This window comes from Sarcophilus harrisii, chromosome 4 (assembly GCF_902635505.1).
Source record: "Sarcophilus harrisii chromosome 4, mSarHar1.11, whole genome shotgun sequence".
NCBI lineage: Eukaryota > Metazoa > Chordata > Mammalia > Dasyuromorphia > Dasyuridae > Sarcophilus > Sarcophilus harrisii.
Window position 1 is genome coordinate 455,389,664 of NC_045429.1, and position 19,810 is coordinate 455,409,473.

Below are 19,810 nucleotides of genomic sequence, written 5' to 3' on the forward strand. Positions count from 1 at the left end.
TGTCTAAAACTTAGAGGCATCCAAGGGAAATCCCAGAAACCACTGACCTCTCCCAAACCCCTCCTCCCTCCCAAGTTACCTTGAAAGCCTCCACATAACCAATAAATGCAGGGATGGGTTGCCATTGTATGTAATTGTTGTTATTGTTTGTCCTTCGTTCTCAGAGGACCATGACTTGGGGAGGTGAGGGAGGGAAGGCTGTGCGAGGTCATCACCTTACTTCCCCCTCCAGAGCCATCTGGGTCCAGGAGCTAGATGTAGATCAAGAAGATCTAATTAAAAAAATAAACAAATAAATGAATCTGGGAGGGAAAACCCTCAGGATTTCTGATCAAAATACTCAATTTCCCCCACTTCTCTGAGGGTGCTTCCTCTCCCTGGTTTGTTGCTTCTCCTAATGTAATAATAGCAGAAGCTGCACTTTTCCTCTCTTTCAAAAACCTGAGATTTCCAGATTTTTTATTTAAATTTTTCTTCCTTCCTTCTCTCCCTCTCTTTCTTCTTCCCTCCTTTCCTTTTCTTTCTTTCTTTCTCTTTCTTGCTCTCTCTCTCTCTTCCTTCCTTCCTTCCTTTTTCTTTCTTTCTTTCCTTCTTTCTCTTTCTTTCTTTCTCTCTTTCTTTTTTGGACTAGGTCAAATGGGAGCTTTTTTGCCTCCATTGCTACCTGAATCACTGAATGGGTGTTGCCTCAGTCAAACTGAGACCCATTGAAGACTTTAGCTTAAAAAGGCCTGAGGTCTCCCAGTGCATCCTGGGCCCTCTCCATTCATCTGGATCTATCCCTGGCCACTGTACCCAGATAGCTCTGTAGGGGAAAGTGAGGAGACCCAATTCACTTCTAAGTCATGGCTTCGGCTCCCTGACGTCACGGTTCTCTTCCAGAACAAAGGACAAACGACAATAACAAGGATGACTCCAAAGTGGCCAGTGGCTCTCTTGACTCTGGGAAAGTCTCAGACCCTGAGAAAGGGGGGATGGGCACTTCTCCTGGGCTACCTGGAGGCAGAGGCCCAGGGATGGCACGCTGACGTGACCAGCTACCCCAACTGGTTTTGTGTGATCTTGGGCTAGTCCGCTTCCCGCCCTGGGTGATATCCCTCAGCTCCAGCTTTGGATTTTTTCATGACCCTTGTGCTCCCTCCAGTGGGAACTCTTGGAAAAGACACTGTGGCCTCCACAGACCTTGAGCCAGGGATCTCAAAGGCAGCCTGGAAGCTGAGACCAAGGGACTTGCCCAAAGTCACACGAGTTCTAAGTGGCAGAGCTGGGATTCGAATCTGGAGCCTCCGGCTCCAAAATAGCTCCCCTTTCCTCTACCCCACAGCGGCAACCCTTGGGGTTCAGGAGACGTCCACCACGGATAGAATGCAGAGCTTGGAGTCGAGAAGACCAGAGTTTGCTGTTCTTATCTACTCACTATCTGTATCACCTCAGGCAGTCACCTTTGTTACTATTGAGTTTTCTCACCTGGAAAATGGGGAAATCATGAGATATTTGTATGGTGCTAACACACAGTAGGTGCTTAATAAATGCTTATTTTCTTCTCTAACTAAAAGTGACCTTAGAAGTCATCCCAGGATCACACAGAGAGGGGGTAGCAGCACCAGGATTTGATCCCAGGCTTCCAGACTCCAAATTGAGCATTTTCCTCAGGCAAGATTATTGATCTGACCCAGCTGGCCCTTTTCTCAGACGCTGCCCCTGGAGATTGTCCTGAGCCCAGCCCCAGCTCCTTATGAGGATGGCCTGCTCAACCTGCGTCCGGGAACTAAAATTCATTCATTCATTCATTCATTCATTCATTCATTCCTTTGACAACTATATTTCAATATAACTGCTTACCTTTGTCTTTTATGCATCTGAGAAGGGGTCTCTAAACCAGCCCGCTGCCAAGAGGATCATGGTACCAAAAAGGTGAATTCTTGGTCTGGCTGCCCTTGAATTTGACCAGAACTTCTGGGACTCAGGACAGGGGAACAGTTCCTAGGCCAGCAGAGTCAGAAGAATGGGTTCATTTCCTAGCTGTGTGTCATGAGGCAAAATACTTCCCCTGGAGGACCTCAGTTTCCCCCCTCTGTGAAATGGTGCTATTAATCCTGCCCTCACACCTGGAAGTGTTCTTGGCATGTGGGCTGCATCCCTCTAAGGGCCTGACTTCCGGGCTTTGGACCCCAGCCTGAGGTTCTTCCCTGTCCAGGTCGAGCCGGCCCTGCTACCCCCAGACCCCCAGAGCTGGAGGCTGGACCACAGGAGCCCCAGTACTGGTCCTGCTCTCTGCCGCCCTCTGGTGGCAGCTGGAGGCACTACCCTTCCCTAGGGTAGCTGGCTGAGTACAGAAAAGGGGGCGCTCCCACTCCCCCAAATATCCCCTGGCCTTCCCATCATGCCTCGGGTGTGAGGGAAAGATCTCTTGTCTCCCAGATGTGGGAACAGGATCTCTGTCAACCAAAGAGCATCTTTTAACCAATAATCTCTTAACTAACAACTAGTCATCCGTTTTGGCCTGGCCTGGGCCAGGGGGAATAGAAGGACCAAAGAGATCATCCCCAAAGTGGCTTCCATCCCATAGGAGCTTCCCTCCCCCCGAGGACGCCAAGCCTCAAGGCAGCCCTGAGAGCAGGGACCACCTTGTGGTACACAGCAGGTGCTTGATACATGCTCATTGCTGAAGGAATGAATGAATGGGCCCTTCTCCTTTTCAGATCATGGTTCCTAGGACTCAGTTTCCATCTGTGTAAAAGGAGAAGCCCCGGACTTCTCAGATCCCTTCTAGTTTCCAATGCCCGTCGCTGAGCTCTGTTCAGCCCTTCTTGCATTGACCTTTCTTGGTCCTGCCTGGACCCCTCCTCTTCTTCCTCATCCCACATCCTCATAAGGTCATAAGACCTGAGTCATCCAAAAGTGAATGTGAGGCAGTGCCAGGGAGGGCAATGCCAGGGAGGGCAGTGCCAGGGAGGGCAGTGCCAGGGAGGACAGCAAGTCCGGGCAGGCTCCCCATCCCTGGCGGGACCTGCCATTCTTCACTGGGAAAAGACTTGGGATTTTGAGAGTGAGAAAAGCCCCCCAAAGCCGGCTGGTGCACCCCCCATTTTACAGAGGAGGAAACTGAGTCTCATCCGGGCTAAATGGTTTGCCCAAGGTAACAGAGGTCTAAGTTCTCTGGCATTTATTAGATCAGAGGCTCTTTCCACAAACGGGAGCTGGAGCAAGCCAGGGGCAGGCTGATGGCCATTCTCAGCCAAGTCAATCAAGTCCTGAAGTCACCCCAGGGCAGGAGCAGGAAGGGTCTTGGAGATGTCTATGTGTTTACAGATGGGGAGAACGAAGACCCAGAAGAGCTCAGGAGTTTACCCAGATCCCTACTTTACTTTACTTTTTTTTGGTAAGTATCTAAAGCAGAATTCGAATTCACGTTCAGCTGACCTACCCACTGCACCACCTGTTCAACAGGGAAGAAAGGGAACTGGATCCAGATTTGAATCATGTTTCTGCCACTAAATCCCTGTATGATCTTGGGAAAATCATGTTGCTCGCTGCCTCAGTTTCTCTGCCTTTCTCCACCTTTCAATTCATGGTTCTAAGGGCAACAAAGGCTGTTGTAGAATTATCCAACTGGGGCCATCCTGGGCACCGTTTAATGCCCTTATGCTCAGGGCACTTGGGCCCCCTTAGCCTCTTCCTTTCTCTACGAACGTCTCCTGGAGCCGGTCCCAGCCTGCATCTCGGCAGAAGGGGATAACGAGTGGCCGGGACCCGGTTTGTCTTGTGTCCACAACCAGATCTGGTCAGATCTCTCCCTGCTGACGGAAAACCCCATCCACCTCCAGAGGGAGAACTGTGGAGACTGGAGGCAGATCAGAGCATACCATTTGCTCGTTTTTTTTTTTAAAAAAAATTTGTTTGTTTGCTTTTTTCTTGTGGCTTTGCCCCTTTCGGTTTTTCTTGCACAACACGACAAATGTGGAAATCTATTTTAAAAGAGTGTTTGCTGTCTTGAGGAGAAAAATATTTGGAACTTAAAAATCTTACCAAAATAAATGGTGAAAACTATCTTCACAAAAAAAAGAAAGAAAGAAAGAAAAGAAAAGTAAAACTATCTTCACATATAATTGGGAAAATAAAATGTCACTGATTTTTTTTTTTAAATCTCCCTGTTCAGAACACAACAGTACCTCTCCATTGCTTTCTGGATAAAATCCAAACTCCTTAGTCTGACATTCAATGCCCTAACCCCATCTCTCCAACCTTATCTTGAACTGTTCCTCTTTCCCATGGGCCAAATCCTCAATCCAAGCTGGAACCCATGCCATTCCTGGACAATACCTTGCATCTGTAGAATGGGCCTAACTACAGTACTTCCCTTCCCTTCTGGGCTACCATAAGGCTTAGAGGATAGTGCCCTTTGTAAACTTGAAAAAGCCTTTTGTGAGTGTGAGCTGGGCAACGGGCGAGCTCTACGACTGTATGCAAGTAACATAGCCTGTCTAAGACGGCTCCTTTTATTTAAAAAAAGAAAATCTTTCCAATAACAGTAGCTAATTTGATAGAGCGCACTAAGACTCCAAGTAAACCATTTCATTTAACTCTCCTAACAACTCCAGGAAGCAGGTGCCCTTATAATCCCTATTTTACAGATGAAGAAACAGACTCAAAGATACCGTTTGAATTGGTCATAGTCACTCAGCTCAAAAATTCAGTACTCTAGCCATTGCACCACCCAGCCGGCTGCTTGTGATGAATTTAAGAATCATTAACAAACATCTCAATGTACAAAGAACAAAAAAGAGGAACATACATCAAGCTTTGAACTTTTGAGTGCAGGATAGATTGACACCCTGATGATTGTTTCTTAAAGAACAATCATATTCCATAACATTCATCAACTACCACTTATTCAACTGTTCTCCAACGGATGGGCAGAGAGGGCTGGAGACCAGGAACTGATGCTGAGGAAGGAGAGGACCAGACTTGAACACCAACAAGAATTACGGATATCAACTGGGATGGACGTCCCTTTTCAACCTGGGGATCAGGCCCCAAAGAATGTGATGGGAACCACCTACCGGGATTATAGGAACTGAGTGTGGATCAAAGCATCGTGCTTTTGCCTTTTTGTTGTCTGTTTGCTGTTTTTCTCATTTTTTCCCTTTTTGATCTAATTTTTCTTGTGCAGCATAATAAATGTAGAAATGTATTTGGAAGAATTGCACTTTTTTATACTGGATTACTTTCTGTCTAGGGAAGGAAGGGGGAAGGGAGGAAGAAAAATTAGGAACACACTTTTGCAAGGATGAATGTTGAAAACAATCTGCATGTATTTTGAAAATAAAACAGATCTGTATGTCAAGAATTTTGTGGAGCCCCTTTGTAGTGACCAAAACTGAAACGAGGGATGCCCATCAGGTGGAGAATGGCTAATAAAAGGGATATGGATATTATGGAATATTTTGTTCGTAAGAAATGACCAACAGGATGATTTCGAAAGGAGAGATTAATGAATTGATGCTGAGTAAAATGAGCAGAACCAAGAATCCATATACTTCCAACAATACTATATGATGATCAGTTCTGATGGACGTGGCCATCCTCAGCAATGAGATGAACCAAATCAGTTCCAATGGAGCCGTAATGAACTGAAGCAGCTACACCCAGAGAAAGAACTCTGGGAGATGACTAAGAACCACTACATAGACTTCCCAATCCCTCTATTTTTGCCCGCCTGCATTTTGGATTTCCTTCACAGGCTAATTGTACAATATTTCAGAGTCTGATGCTTTTTGTACAGCAAAATAAGTTAGGACATGTATACTTATTGTGTATCTAATTTATACTTTAATATATTTAACATCTGTTGGTCATCCTGCCATCTGTGGGGGGGGGGGAGGGGAGAGAAGGAGGAGAAAAATTGGAACAAAAGGTTGGGCAATTATCAATGCTGTAAAATTACCCATGCATACAACTGGTAAATAAAAAGCTATTTTAAAAAAAGAGAAAGAAAAAGAAAAGAAAAAGCTATTATTAAAAATAAGAAGAAATGTTTTATTATCTTATTTCCTCATCTGAAAAAGAGAATAATTACATCATTTACTTGCCAGAGTTGTTTAATCAATTAAGAAAACGCAGGCCAAACACTTTGTAACCCTTAGAACTTTGTTTATGTCAGATAATGATAACAACAACAATAATAATAATTCCCTGTTTGGTGATACGAAGGCAGAACTATCCCTGTCTTCAAGCAGCTTACGTTTTCATGGGGGAGATAACAAATAGTCAATCAACAAGAACTTATTAAGCATCTACTGTGTGCTAGGCTACTTGCCCCTATATATATATTATATTTTATATTTATATATACATATATATTTATATTTATAGAGTAATAGAGAGAATGAGAGCTTAGGAATTCTTCACGCATTTCTTTGTATCCCCAGAAGACCCAAGTAGAGTATGCCTCTGGCATACAACAGGTGCTTAATAAATGTCTGTTTGTCGGTGCCCTCAAGGAGATTTCATTATATTTAGGAAGATCATATGGATATATAAAAATTTCCTAAATATAAGGAAGGTGTGATTTCCTCTTTCCCAGATGAGTTGATTTCGTCATAGATAAGAGCTTTTAATGTGATATAGCAAAGCACTAAGTGTAAAATTACAGCCCTATGTGGTGACCTCTTTTTACAATGTGGGACCTCCCTTTCTGCTGACAGAACTCAAGGGAGCCCCTCATTGAGAAGAGAACGCTATGGCATTTTTCTCTCCCACTAACTGTCCCCCAGGGTGGCCGTGGTCTCTAGAATGACTTTTTCCAGAGGGAGATAGTGCATCCAGAAAGTCATCATCTTAGAGTCTGAGGTGAGATGGAAGGAAGGAAAGGAGGAAGGAAGGAAGGAAGGAAGGAAGGAAGGAGGGAAGGAAGGAAGGAAGGAAAGAAGGAAGGAAGGAAGGAAGGAAGGAAGGAAGGAAAAGAGGGGAGGGAGGAGGGAGGAAAGAAGGAAGGAGGGGGAAGGAAGGAAGGAAGGAAGGAAGGAAGGAAGGAAGAGGGAAGGAGGAGGGGGAGGGAGGAGGGAAGGAGGGAAGGAAGGAAGGGAGGGAGGGAGGAAAAGAAGGAAGGAGGGAAGGAGGGAAGGAAGGAAGGAAGGAAGGAAGGAGGAAGGAAGGAAGGAAGGGAGGGAGGGAGGGAGGGAGGGAGGAAGGAGGGAAGGAGGGAAGGAAGGGAAGGGAAGGGAGGGAGAGGGAAGGAGGGAGGGAGAGGAAGGAGGAAGGAGGGAAGGAGGAGGAGGGAGGGAGAAGAAGGAAGGAAACCTTATCCGATGGGACTAGGGGCGGAGTACATGCTCTGCACACCCCTGGCAGCAGAGAAGGGAGCCAGCATTGGAAAAGCCAGGACTCCAGCGGGTAGAAACTCAAAATAGTTGTCATTCAGACATGTCTGACTGTGACTCTGGGGTTTTCTCGGCCGCGACACAGGAGACTCTGCTATTTTCTCCTCCAGCTCATCTGACAGATGAGGAAACTGAGTTAAATGGGGTGAAGGGGCTTGCCCAGGACCCCCCAACTCCTAAGTGTCTGAGGTCAGATTTGAGCTCAGGGATGTGGATGAGCCTGACTGCCTCAGGTCTGGAGCGCTGCACGCTATGGCGCCCCCTAGCAGTGTGTAGGAAAGGGCCCAAAGAAAGAAAGGACTCGGAGGGCTTGCAGCAGTACCAGGACATTCCAGTTGCCTTTCCCGGTACTTGTACTCCACCTCTCCTCCATTATCATTGTACTCAGAAATTGAGCCTGCTCTTACCGGGCATGCTGGGTAAATTTGGGGGAGGGTGCACCCCGAGTTTACCGTGGGAATGTTTTAAGCTACTTTCCCCCCCTTTGTCACTTTAATAAATATCTTTACTAAGAGATTACTTTGTCTACAAGCTGATTGTTAATGGAAAACATGCTTGTGATCTGTAAGGCTTGCAGACCCTGGGCAGCCGGGTGGCCCAGTGGATAGAGCACCAGTCCTGAAGTCAGGAGGACAGGAGTTCAAATCTGGCCTCAGATACTTAACACTTCCTGGCTGTGTGACCTTGGGCGAGTCACTTAACCCCAATTGCCTCAGCAAAAAAAAATAATTAAAAAAAAAAAAAAGACTTGCAGACCCACGGGGTTAACCCTAGAACGGTAGGTAGTAGTCACTTCCCTGAGGGCCCACTCACTTATGATTGTAAATTGAGGGATTATTTCAGAAGAAGGTATTCCCTACAAAATAAGTACTGGGTGATTTTCTGGAGAAAGTCACTATAACTGAAGGGATTAGAAGGGGGCCAAGGAACCACGTTTTGAAGGCAACAGGAGGCTCGTGTTAGAACTCCAGGTTTAAATTTGGAAAGGGAGTGCAAGAAGATCAAGGCTTCGTTTATGTAACTGGGGGCAGAGCACGTCCTATTAAATCCAGGCAGACCAATCAGAAGCCAGAATCCCACCTCTGGGAGAACCGGAACCTTCTCATATTCGAAGCTGGATCCACTCTGGTGGCAGAAAATGAAGGGGAATTAAGAAGCCTCTCGGTGAAGGGGAGGAGGAGAGCGTAAAAGCGAGGTGGAAGCTCAGCAGCAGACGACCCAAGGCCTTGGCAATGGCTGCCGTCACTGCCTGGCAAATAGAGGCAGATGAAATGGAGGCAGGGCTGGATCTCATATCCTGGGCTCAAAAATCACAGCAGACCCTGACCCAGGCCAAGAAATGAAAAAGCACCTGAGGGGCAGCCGGGTGGTCCAGTGGGTAGCGCACCAGTCACTGGGGGGTCTAAATTCAAATCCAGTCTTCGCCTGTGTGACTCTGGGTGTGTCCTTCCCAACCCCCACAAGGACCAAAAGATCTTTTTTGGAACAAGTAACAACAAACGCCCCCGCAAAAGCAGAAACCATTGGTTAATGAAAATCCCGGACGCTGGTGGGAAGCTGGATTTTAAGGAAAACAACACCAAAGGGTGCGTTTTCGGCCTGCGGAGCTGCAGAAGTCCCTTTGGACCGGAGAGACCAAAAGCCATGAAAGAATTGTCTGGATTATTCAGGGAGGTTGAAATACTTTTAACCCTGAAAAGCAGGTTATGGGAAAGGCTCCGACTCCAGGAATGATGGGAGGCCGGAAGGGGGCCCTAAAAGGGAGATGATGAGTTCTAAAATGAACCTGGACTTGGCAGACTTGGAAGGGAGATGGAGGGGCCTGCCAGGCTGTGGCCCAGGGGTCCAATTAGTATTGACCAGCCGCAACCCCAAAGCTAAGAGGCAGAGGACAGGGAAGAAGTGTTTCAGGGTTAAAGGGGACAAACATGGAGAAAAGACCTGTAAGGGCATGTGGGAGACATAAGCGGGTGCAGCAAAGGGAGGAACCCAGAATAAAACCAGAAAAGTAGCTTACAACCTGGCTGTGGAAGGCTCCGTGTGCCAGACAGAAGTTTATAGTTATCCCTAAGGTAAGCAGGAGCCACTAAAGTTTCTTGAGAAGGAGAATAGCCTGGGTAGATTTGTGCATTACAAAGATCACTTTGTTGCCTTCATGAAAGATGGATTGAGGAAGGGAAACTAATTGAAATAACTGAGGTGAGAGGTGAGGGGTGAGAGGTGAGGGGTGAGAGGTGAGGGGTGAGAGGTGAGGGGTGAGAGGTGAGGGGAAAAGGGAGCCAGAGTTAGAACAGAAACTGTGGGAATGGAGAGAAGATTCCACATGGAACTAACTAGTAGAATGAACGACTCAGGGTAAGCAGGAGAGCCCAGAGTCCCAGGAGCCTTAGCAGAGCCAGGGCCGCCCTTGGCGGCGACAGGACCCTTACAGGAGGAGCCGACTTGAAGGGAAGGTGACAGCTCTGCTTTCGCCCTGGAAGAAAGAGGAAGACATTGGAGTCCCAGGCCTGAAGTGCCGCCGTCCCCAGTCGGGCCTCGGGGCTGGGAGCGGCTCCTGGACCTGGCCGGGCAGAGCAGGGGGCAGTGCGGGCGCCTTGGCAGCAGAGGGTGCCCATCCCAGCAGGGAGGGGGGAGGCAGAGGAGGAGAGCAGGAAGTTTTTCATCTAGTAAATATTGATCCCCCCGCTTCCTCTGTTGGGAAAGGGAAAAACGCAAACCGAGTCCCTCCCGTCAGAAGGTTGCCGGGCCTTAAGGGTGTCCGGCTGTGGGAGGGGGGCCCCTTCCAGCCAAGGAGAGCAAAATGGGAAACAAACCTCTGGTCCCACTGAGGCCCCTTAGGCAGAATTTCCCCGCTGGTTCCGAACCTGCCAACCCTTCTCAGCCGATTCTGGCCAAGGAAACTTAGAGGCCATTTAGTCACTGTCTCCTCGTTTTGTAGGTACAGAAACTGAGGCACAGGCAGGGCTCAGCTACAACTAGTGGAAGGGGAAGGAAAAGGCAGGAGGGGAGGAGGAGGAGAGGGAGAAATTGGGGGAGGGAGGGACAAGGGGGACTGTGACCACACAAAGGGTTGGAGGCTGCTGCTCTTTTTTCCTCTCCTCCTCTTTCAGCCTAAGAGTTTCCGATTTTCAGGCAACAGGACCTCTGGCCCCCGCCACCCCCTCAAAACCCCTGGGGCCTCCTTAAAGACACTGGGGGCCATTTTGAAGGAACGGGCGGGCGGGATCGGTGCACCCCGAGCCCTACAGCTAGTGACCAAAATTGGAATCCCTCCCGCCTCCTCTCCCCCCCGCCCCACCCCAAAAAGGGTTTGGCCGGCCCTTGGAGGGTCTGGCAGGGGCAGGTTCCTGGGAAGGGGGCCGGAGCAGGCTGAAACACAAGGGGCCCGGGGCCCGGGGCGCTGGAGTCGGGGCCCCGCGTTCAGTCCGGCCTGCCCCACCTCCCCACGGGACCGGACGGTCCTCCCCCTTTGCCTTGACTTCGAAGTTCTAGATAAAACAAACGACCCCTCCTCCCAAGCCCCGGGAGAGCCCAGCCCGTCCCTGGCCCCCCCTTGTGCCGTTATTGGCCCCTGGGGTTAATTACTGGCTCACAGGAGGCTCCGTCCCGCCCCGCCTCAGCCTCGGGCCGGACCTCTGCCCGGGGCTCCAACGGCTCCGCCCCACAGGTTAAAAAGGGACCCAGGGGACGGGGCCCCCCCCCATCCTCTTGTTTCCCCCATCCCTCTGTGTCCCCCATCCTGCTCGCCCCCATCCTCCCCCCCCCCTCCCTCCCCCCCCGCCCCCATCCTTTTCCCCCCATTTTTATCTTCCCCCCTCTTATTCCCCCCCCCCCTCCCCATCCCCATCTGCCCCCTCCCTCCCCCCCCATCGCCACCCCATCCCCATCCCCCCCCTCATTCAATCCGCGCCCCATCTGTTCCAAATCCTTTTTACCCCCAATCACCCCCCTCCTCCAATCAACCTTTATTTTCCCCTCGAACTCCTCACCCCCATCAAATCCCCCATCAAGCCCCCAACCTGTTTGCCCCCCTCTTTTTTCCCCCATCCTCATCCATCCCTTTATCCCCACTATCCCTTCATCTGTCTTTCCCCATCCAAAATTCTTCCCCCCCCTGTCTGTCCCCCCACTCCTCTTTACCCCACCCTCTTTACCCCCATCCTCCCCCTCACCTCTTTCCCCCCATCCCCTCTCCCCTTGCCCCATCCACCTTTCTTCCCCAAACCCCCAATTTTGTCCCCCCCCTCCTGCTCGCTTTGACCCAAAGCCCCCCGGGAAAAAACCCCAAAAAAAAAACCAAAAAACCCAATTTCCCCCCACATCCTTGACATCCGTTCCAATGTACCCGGAAATTTCAAAAACCCCCCCAAACCCCACCCCATTGCCGGGGGCCGCTTAAATCCCCCTTTCCCTTCTTCTCCCCTTCCTCCTCCAAATCCAGGGGGTTCCAGGACTCCCTAAGCCCAATCCCAGCCCCCAAGGGGATCACATCATGTGTCAGTCTTCCTATCTGAAAAATGGACACAATCATATTCATGTAAAATAGATGTGTACAATATAAAATTCATGTTACAACTGTATCAAAGGGCCTAGAAAACCAGGGGGGATATTTTTGGATCACTTTGTGTGGCCGCACCCGGGAAAATTGGAACAATGTATATAAAGCCGGGGACTCTCACTGGTCTCTTTCAAGGCTCCTCTCAAGGTCCCTGCTCCCTGAAGTCAGCCTGATTATCCCAGCAGTCACAGGGCCTTGCCCCCACAGGAGACTGTGTCTACTTTGTATCCACTTGTCTGGGGTTGTTTTATTTCTTCAGCCAAATGGAAACTTTTTGAAAACAGGATTGTTTCCTTTTTGATTTCGTTTTTCTTTTGCTCAGAAACAATGAAAAAAAAAAACGCTTCTTGGATTAGAAAGTGAATAAAGGCGCTCGCCTTCTTTAGGGATTAAACCCTATTCCCATGGAGGAGGCTCTCCTCAACTGCGCCAGGCCCAATGACCTTGTGAGGGAGGGAGCCAGAGAGGACTATGGGAACTGAGGGTGATACGACACAGCATTCTCTCTCTCCTTGCTGTTTTCTTGCTTTTTGTTTTCTCGTTTTTTCTTTCTTGTGCAGCAAGATAATTGTATAAATAATTGTATAAATGTGCCTACACATAATGGATTTAACATATTGGAAATATGTTAACATAATGGAAAATTTGGAAGAGAAGGCTTTGCAAGGGCCAATGTTGAAAAATTATCCATGCAGATGTTTTGAAAATAAAAAGCTTTTAATTGTACACTATTTCAAAGTCCGATTCTTTTTGTGCAGCAAAATAATGGTTAGGACATATATACTTATATTGCATTTAATTTATACTTTAACATACTTAACATGTATTGGTCAACCTGCCATGGGGGGGGGGGGGGGGAAAGGAGGGGAAAAATTGGAACAAAAGGTTGGCAATTGTCAATGCTGTAAAATTACCCAGGCATAGATCTTGTAAATAAAAAGTTATAATAATTTTTTTAAAAAGCTAACTAAAAAAAAGAAAGAAAAGAAAAAGCTTTAATAAAAATAAATAAATAAATGGGAATAATAATATGACTTATAGGGTTATTGTGAAGATCAAATGGGATGATACACATAAAATATTTTGTAAATCTTAAAGATGTAAAATAAATACTAGTTATTGTTATTAAAAACAAAAAAACAAAAAACCCAGACTGGGCCAGGTGAGGAACAGGACACTTTCTCTTTCCTCCTCCTTCCCTCCTCCACCTTCTTTTCCTTCCCTCTCCCAATTTCCCTTCCTCCCCCCTTTCTTTCTCCTCTCCCCCTCTTCCTCCCATTCTCCCCATCATCCCTCTCTTCCTTTACTCCCCCCTCCTTCCCTTTACTCTCCCTTCTCTCTCCTTGTTTCTCTCCCTCCCCCTCCTTCCTTCCTTCCCTCTATTTCTCCTCTCTCTCCTCCTCCTCCCTCTCACCGTTCCCTCTCCCCTCCTCCCCCGACCTCTCTCTGCCTCCCCTCTGGGACTTTCCTCTCTGCTCCCCGGGCCACCTGTTCCTCAAGCGAGAGGAGAGGGAATCATCTCTAAAGTTCTGTTGTCTTCACACGTCGCCTCCCTCAGGAGAACTAAGCTCAGAAGCCTCAGAAAGTTCATCTTCTCTCTGATGGCCAGAGCCTCTGGGGCTCCAGCTGTCCCCCTCAAAGAGCCACTCGGGCCGGGTGGACTCGGGGGGCCTGAGTTAGAATCTGACTGTGCTGTTTGCTCTCAGTGTGACCTTGGACGAGCCATTTCCACACACCCTCCTTAACTTCCTCATCTGGGAATTGGGGGTAGTGAGCTTTGGTCCTGTCCACCTCAAGTCTCTTCTCTCTGTTATTATTCATTCTCATTTTCTCCCCCCTTTCCCACCCCCCCTCTCTCTGTCTCTGTCTCTCTCTCCCCTCTCTGTCTCTGTGTGTGTCTCTAGCTCTTCTCTCTCTCTGTCTCTCTTTCTCTCTCTCTCTCTCTCTCTCTCTCTCTCTATTTATATATATAATTACTCGCTGTAATACATTTGTATATTAAACTGGACGTTTATTTAAGGAAACCATCAGCAAATTCAGGCTCTTTGTGTCCAGAAGTTGGGCAAAGCTCCTCAGACTTGGTGCCTGTCTTTCTCTGAATGTCTCGGAGAGAGGAGGCCCCAGGCCAGCCCCCCTCCCTCCTGACTCACTAATTGCAAAAAATGAAGCTTCTTGGGATCGGAAGGGCCCCAGCCCAGGCCCAGAGCTCTCTGGCGGCCCTTGGACACACCTTGTCAGGGATGAAAACCTGGGAGAATCTGGAAGAGCCGTCACAAACCGGGGTGACGTCTCTGCTGAGAGCCTTGCCCCCCAGTCAGGCCCGAGGAACGCTCCGAAGGAAACTCCCAAATCTGAGGGCATTTGTGCAGGGATTTGTGGTCTCGGGGTCCCCTAGGCCTGAGAACCAGATTCTGCCCCCGAAAAGGAAGGTCTCAGCCAGAACTGAGGGGGGAGGTTCCTTCTGCTGGTCCTATAAACTTTGTCTCCTCTTCTAAAAGGGCTAAGAAAAGCCCATGGGGCTTTGGGAGCATCTTGGACCACAAGGAAGACTTTATTTAGGCTCTGGGCTTGGTGCTGCTGCAGCGCAGGGGGCACGACGAAGGACAAAAACAGTCCCTTCTCTCCGGGGACTCCCGTTTTAATGAGACGACGACAACAACTTGGCACCTGTGAGATACCAGCGGGCCAGTGGGAGACAATGTGGGAGGAGAAGCTTCTGGGAGAAGGCAGGAGGGCATCAGACTCTCATGGATGCCGGGAGACAAAGAATTCCCGCCATAGGGAAGAGTCTGTGAAAAGGCAGAGTTGGGAAACTGAGGTCTAGGTGCAAAAGAGACAAGGAGACTGGTAAATTACCTGGGGGGGGGGGGGGGACGGATAAGAAATCCAAAACCTGGAAGGATAGAAAGAGGCCAGGTTAGGGAGGGCTTTAAAAGCCAAAGAGAAAGCTGTATACTGGGTGTTCCAAAATCCTTAGTGTAGTTTTGAGTTTTAATAGCTAAGAACTTTTGGAATAGTCCATATTTGATCCTGGAGGCAATAGGGAGCCACTGAAGTTTATGGAGGAGGGGAATGATAGGATCAGACTTATAGTATTCCCCCCCCCCGAAAAATAAAAATACTTATTCAAAGTAAAAGTAGGTTTTTATGAATATTATATAAAGTTCATTCCTTTCCTTAGATTTTAGTGGGGGTTTTTTCTTAAAATTGTTATATTTTTCCAATTCCATGTAAAAATAATTTTAATTTTTTTTAAATTTTGAGTTCCAAATTCTCTCTCCCTTCCCTCCCCCCTCCTTGAGAAGGCAAACAACTTGATATCGTTTTCACGTGGGCATTCATGCAAAACATACTCCCATCTTGGTCATGTTGTAAAAGGAAATACAAATAACACAAAATACAATTAAGAAATAATAGGCCATGATTCACGGGAACATTTTCTGTTCTTTCTCTGGAGGCGGAAGGCATTTTTGACCATCGGTCCTTTGGAACTGCCCCGGATCTTTGTATTGCTGAGAAAAGCTAAATCGGTCACAAGTGACCATTGGACAACGTGGTTCTGCGGTTCTGCTCTCTTCCCTCGGACCTTTAGCAGAATCTTTGGACGAAGGAGTGTAGAAAAGAGAGCCTCAGATCTGGGAGACCAAGCAGTGGGCCTTTAAAATAGAGCCACGGAGGGGAGAAGGCTGAGGGGAGACCACGGCTGGAGGCTGAAGCGGGAGGGATTCTGGGCTTTTCTTTGGGAAGTTGCTAGCATGGAGGCTGGGAGGGGGCGGCCCCTACATGCACGTACCTCGCTTCCTTCAAGTCCCAACTCCCCACGGGAGCTCCGAGTATTTGTAGGGAAAGGGCCTATTTGGGGTTCTGTGGCTCCCCTTCTTGCCAGTTGGCCCCCTGGCTGAGCACTGAAGCTGCCGAGTCCGAGAGGAACAGGCCCAGGGGTTTGTGGGGGGTGGGGGGCCCACCTGTGGGGGGGTCCCCAGGAGTTACAAAGGAATTCAGAAGATGGAGAAAGGGCTACAAACACCAGGTGGGGAGAGGAAGAGGAGCCTGGACATGCTCCCAGGGGAGGGACTAAGAGGTCCCGGTGAGGAGGGGGGTCCTCCCCAGGTCCCTTTGTCAGGCTAGGTCGCCCCACTTAGATGAACCCGTCTTGGAACAGTGAGCGGGAAGGGGGATGTCCAACATGGGCAGCAGCAAGAGCCTCTGGCTGGCTGGCACAGGAGTCCTGCTCGGCCAAATCTGGAGGGAGAATAGAAAGCTAAGAAGGGGTGGGAAAGGGCTCCAAATAGAGGAGGATGGATTTTTGTTCCAGAGGCACTAGGGAGCCATAAAGGCTTCTTGAGCAGGGGAGGACATGTCTAGCCTGTACTTTAGGAACATCGATTAAGTATGTTAAAAGCCTTGGCCTCATAATGGCCCAAAGATGTCCCTGCAGCTCATGAACTAAGCTGGTGCACATGAGTTCTGGCCCGGCTCTCTCAGGGGAATGGAAGCTCCTTGAGGGCGGGGGCCAGTGTGTGTGTGAGTGTGAGTGTGAGTGTGAGTGTGTGTGTGTGTGTATTTGTGTGTGAGAGAGTATGTGTGTGGAGTGGAAAGAGACTTTGTCTCCACGTCAGACACAACTACTGTTATCCAAAACTGTGTTGGATCGGACCCATTACATAGATGTACACACAGAGATCCAGTGTGGCCCATTGGAAAGAGACTTGTCTCCGGTCAGATGTCCCAAATTCAAATTCTGTCTCTGATACTTACCAACTTCCCCAGGCCTCAGTTTCCTCATCTGTAAAATGAGGGGCCTGGATCAGATGGCTTCTAAGGAGCCTATGATTCTCAGCCTCAGTTTCCCCTTCTGTTGGACTAGAACGTTCCTTCAGCTCCGGCAACGGCTCCCTTGTTCTCTCCCTCCCGGCCCCTCGGGGTAGGAAGCAGGGCCAGCCTCCTCAGCCGTGCCCTGCAGCAGCTCCCCTCTGAGGAGCCAGGCGGGGAGAGCCCCGGCCCAGATAAGGGAGCGCCCCAGCTCCGCACCTGGACCCGGATATTTGCTGTTCCCTCCTGGGCCTTAGGATGTTTGCTGATCTTTCCCAGATTGCTGGTGGGGAGCGGGGTGGCCCCCGCTGGAAAAGCTGGGGGGCACCCGCTGGGAGCCCCCCCAACTCCCCGCCTCGGAGTTCTTTGGCATCCTCTCTCATCCGTTCCCCCTTCGCTCCAGGCTCTGGGGAAGAGGTTGCCCGGGAACCCATCCCTACATCTGGGATCCCATTCCCGTGCCCAGGAGCCCATCCCCACATCCGGGGTCAATCCCCTCGCCCGGGAGCCCATCTCTTCCCATCTCCTCCTGTCTCCTTATCAGTCGTCTTCTCCATCCTCCATCTCTTTCATTTCCCGTCTCTCCTGGCCTCCCGGTTCTTGCTCCTCCACCCTCAGACACGCTTCATTTGGCCCTGGTGCCCCCTCCCCCTCACAGGCAGACTCCTAGGAGTGACCCTGCTTCCCAGCCCCCACCTGGCTTTGACCTCCCCACACCTCCCTGGCTCCCCAGTGCTCTCCTGGCAGAATCCAGTGACATCTCCCCGTCCCCCTGCCCCCCCCCCAGTGTCCCCCGGCCGCCATGGGCCGCCCTCTCCTCCCTGAGTAGTATTCACGACCCTTGATTCTCCCCCTCCCACTGGCGTAGCCTTGTCTACACCTGCTGGCCCCTGACCATGGGAGCCCGGGCCCCTTCTCTCTCTGTCCACTCTCCTCTGACCTCCTGCTGTCCCTGCTCCCCTCCCCCCATCCCCTGCCTCTGTCTTGTCCCAATGGACACTTTGCGGGTCTGCATGGGGTGATTTCCTTCCAGAAAAACAGAAGCTTCTTGAGGGCACAAACTGCTTTGTTCTTGTCTGTTTCCAGAGTGTGTCACAATGCCGGCATACAGTAGGAGTTTAATAAATGCTAGTTAAAATGCATTCAAGGGAATTTTCCAGGTTCTGTGCTACCTCCTGCCTCAGTTTCTCCCGTGCTCATTTCTCCTTTCCCAGCCCACACCACGTGTAAATGCCAAGGATAAAGTCGGGCTCCTCTAGGACACAGATCACCCCACACAGTCATTTTGCCTCCTTCCGGTGTCTCAGTTTCCCCGGCTGTAAAAAGAGGGATTTGAACTTGAGGTCTCAGAGTCCCTTCCAGCTCTCCATCTCCTTAGGCCGGAGGGAGGGCCTTGCAAGGGGGAGCCTGAGGGAGGGGAGAGGGTCCGCCCCTTGCTTTTCTTCGAGCTGGTCTCCGGGCTGTGGAGGCCCTGTTTCCTGCTTCCACCCAGTGTCCCGGCTGGCTCTTTCTCCTGGGTGGATTCCACCTACTAAGCCACCCTGCACTGAGCCAGCCTGCATGCTGGCCAAGTGGGGAGGGTTGGGGTTTTGCCCCTGATGCTCAATCATTGGGAGCTTTGTGGGAGTTCATACATAGCTGTGATCTTGCTTCCAATGGGGAACAATTGTGGGAAGGGACAGTTCTTCGGGAGAAGCCTCAGGCCTCTCTCAGGGTGGCTAGAATGGTTGGAAGCTCACGAGGAGTTGGTAAAAAAAAGCAGCCTAGGGCGTTGGTTGAGTTTCTGTTTCTTCTTTTCTCCTCCCTGCCCACGGCAGTGTTTCCTGTTTGCTTGGACCACTGTCCTTTTCGCCGGCGGAGTTTTTTCGGGTGCTGTTCGGCAGGTAAGGGGGTTTTGCCGGGGCCAGGGAGGGGGGTGCCTGGTGGAGGGAGGGAGGGGAAGGAGAGGAGAAGGGGGGAGGGAAATGGGAAACACTGGGGGGGGGGGAGGGAAGGGAGGGAGGAGGAAGGAGGAGGGGGAGGGGAGTAAGTCTAGAAGGCTTGGAGTTTATGGGCGACATTTCGGACTGGAAAGGGAAGGGGTTGTGGGAGAGGGGGGGAGGGGGAGGGAGGGGTGGGGTTGTTCTGCATGGGGAGTGAGGGAGGGGAGTGGGAGGGGAGGGGAGTGGCTTAAATTCCAGGCTTTGAAGGGTAAAAGGCAAGTTGAGTTCTCTTGAGACTTGTTCTGCCCTGTGCTTCCTGAGGTTGGACTTGAGAAGCCAGACAGGTGGAGGGAAGAGGTGAGGTGGAAGGGAAGGGATTGTGGGAGGGTGGGAGGTTAAGGGAGGAGATTTATTGGTGATTCGGAAGATAGGGAGTTTGGAAGTTGTTGGGGAAGATGTGAGTGGTTAGATTTTCCTTCTTGTTTGACAGGTGGAGGATAGTTTGAAATGGGAAGAGAGGTAGGTGGTCAACTGGCGGAGGAAGGGAGGGAGGGGAGCAGGGAGGGAGGGAGAGAGGGAGGGAGGGAGGGAGGGAGGAAGAGAGGGAGCAGGGAGGGGAGGGGAGAGGAAGGGAGGGAGGGAGGGAGGGAGGGAGGGAGGGAGGGAGGGAGGGGAGGGGAGGGAGGGAGGGAGGGGAGGGAGAGAGAGGGAGGGAGGAGGGGAGAGGGGAGGGAGGGAGGGAGGGGGAAGGGAGGGAAGAAGGGAAGGGGAGGGAGGAAGGAAGGGAGGGAAGAAAAGGAGGGAAGGAAAAAGGGAGGGAAGGAGAGAGGGAGGAAGGGAGGGAAGGGAGCAGGGGAGGGAGGGAGGGAGGGAAAGGAAGGGAGGAAGAAGGGACAGCGGGAGGGAAGAAGGAAGGGAGGGAAGAAAAGGAGGGAAGGAAGCAAAAAGGGAGGGAAGGAGGGAGAGAGGAAGGAAGGAAGGAGGGACGGAAGGGAGGGAGGGAAGGAAATGAGCATTTATTAAGCTCCACTGTGTGCCAGGCACCGTGCTAAGCTTTGTTAGGAATAGATGGAGGAGGCTGACCCAGAGTGGGGGAGGAGCTGGCGATGCTCAGGGCCCAAAAGGTCCTGCCAGGT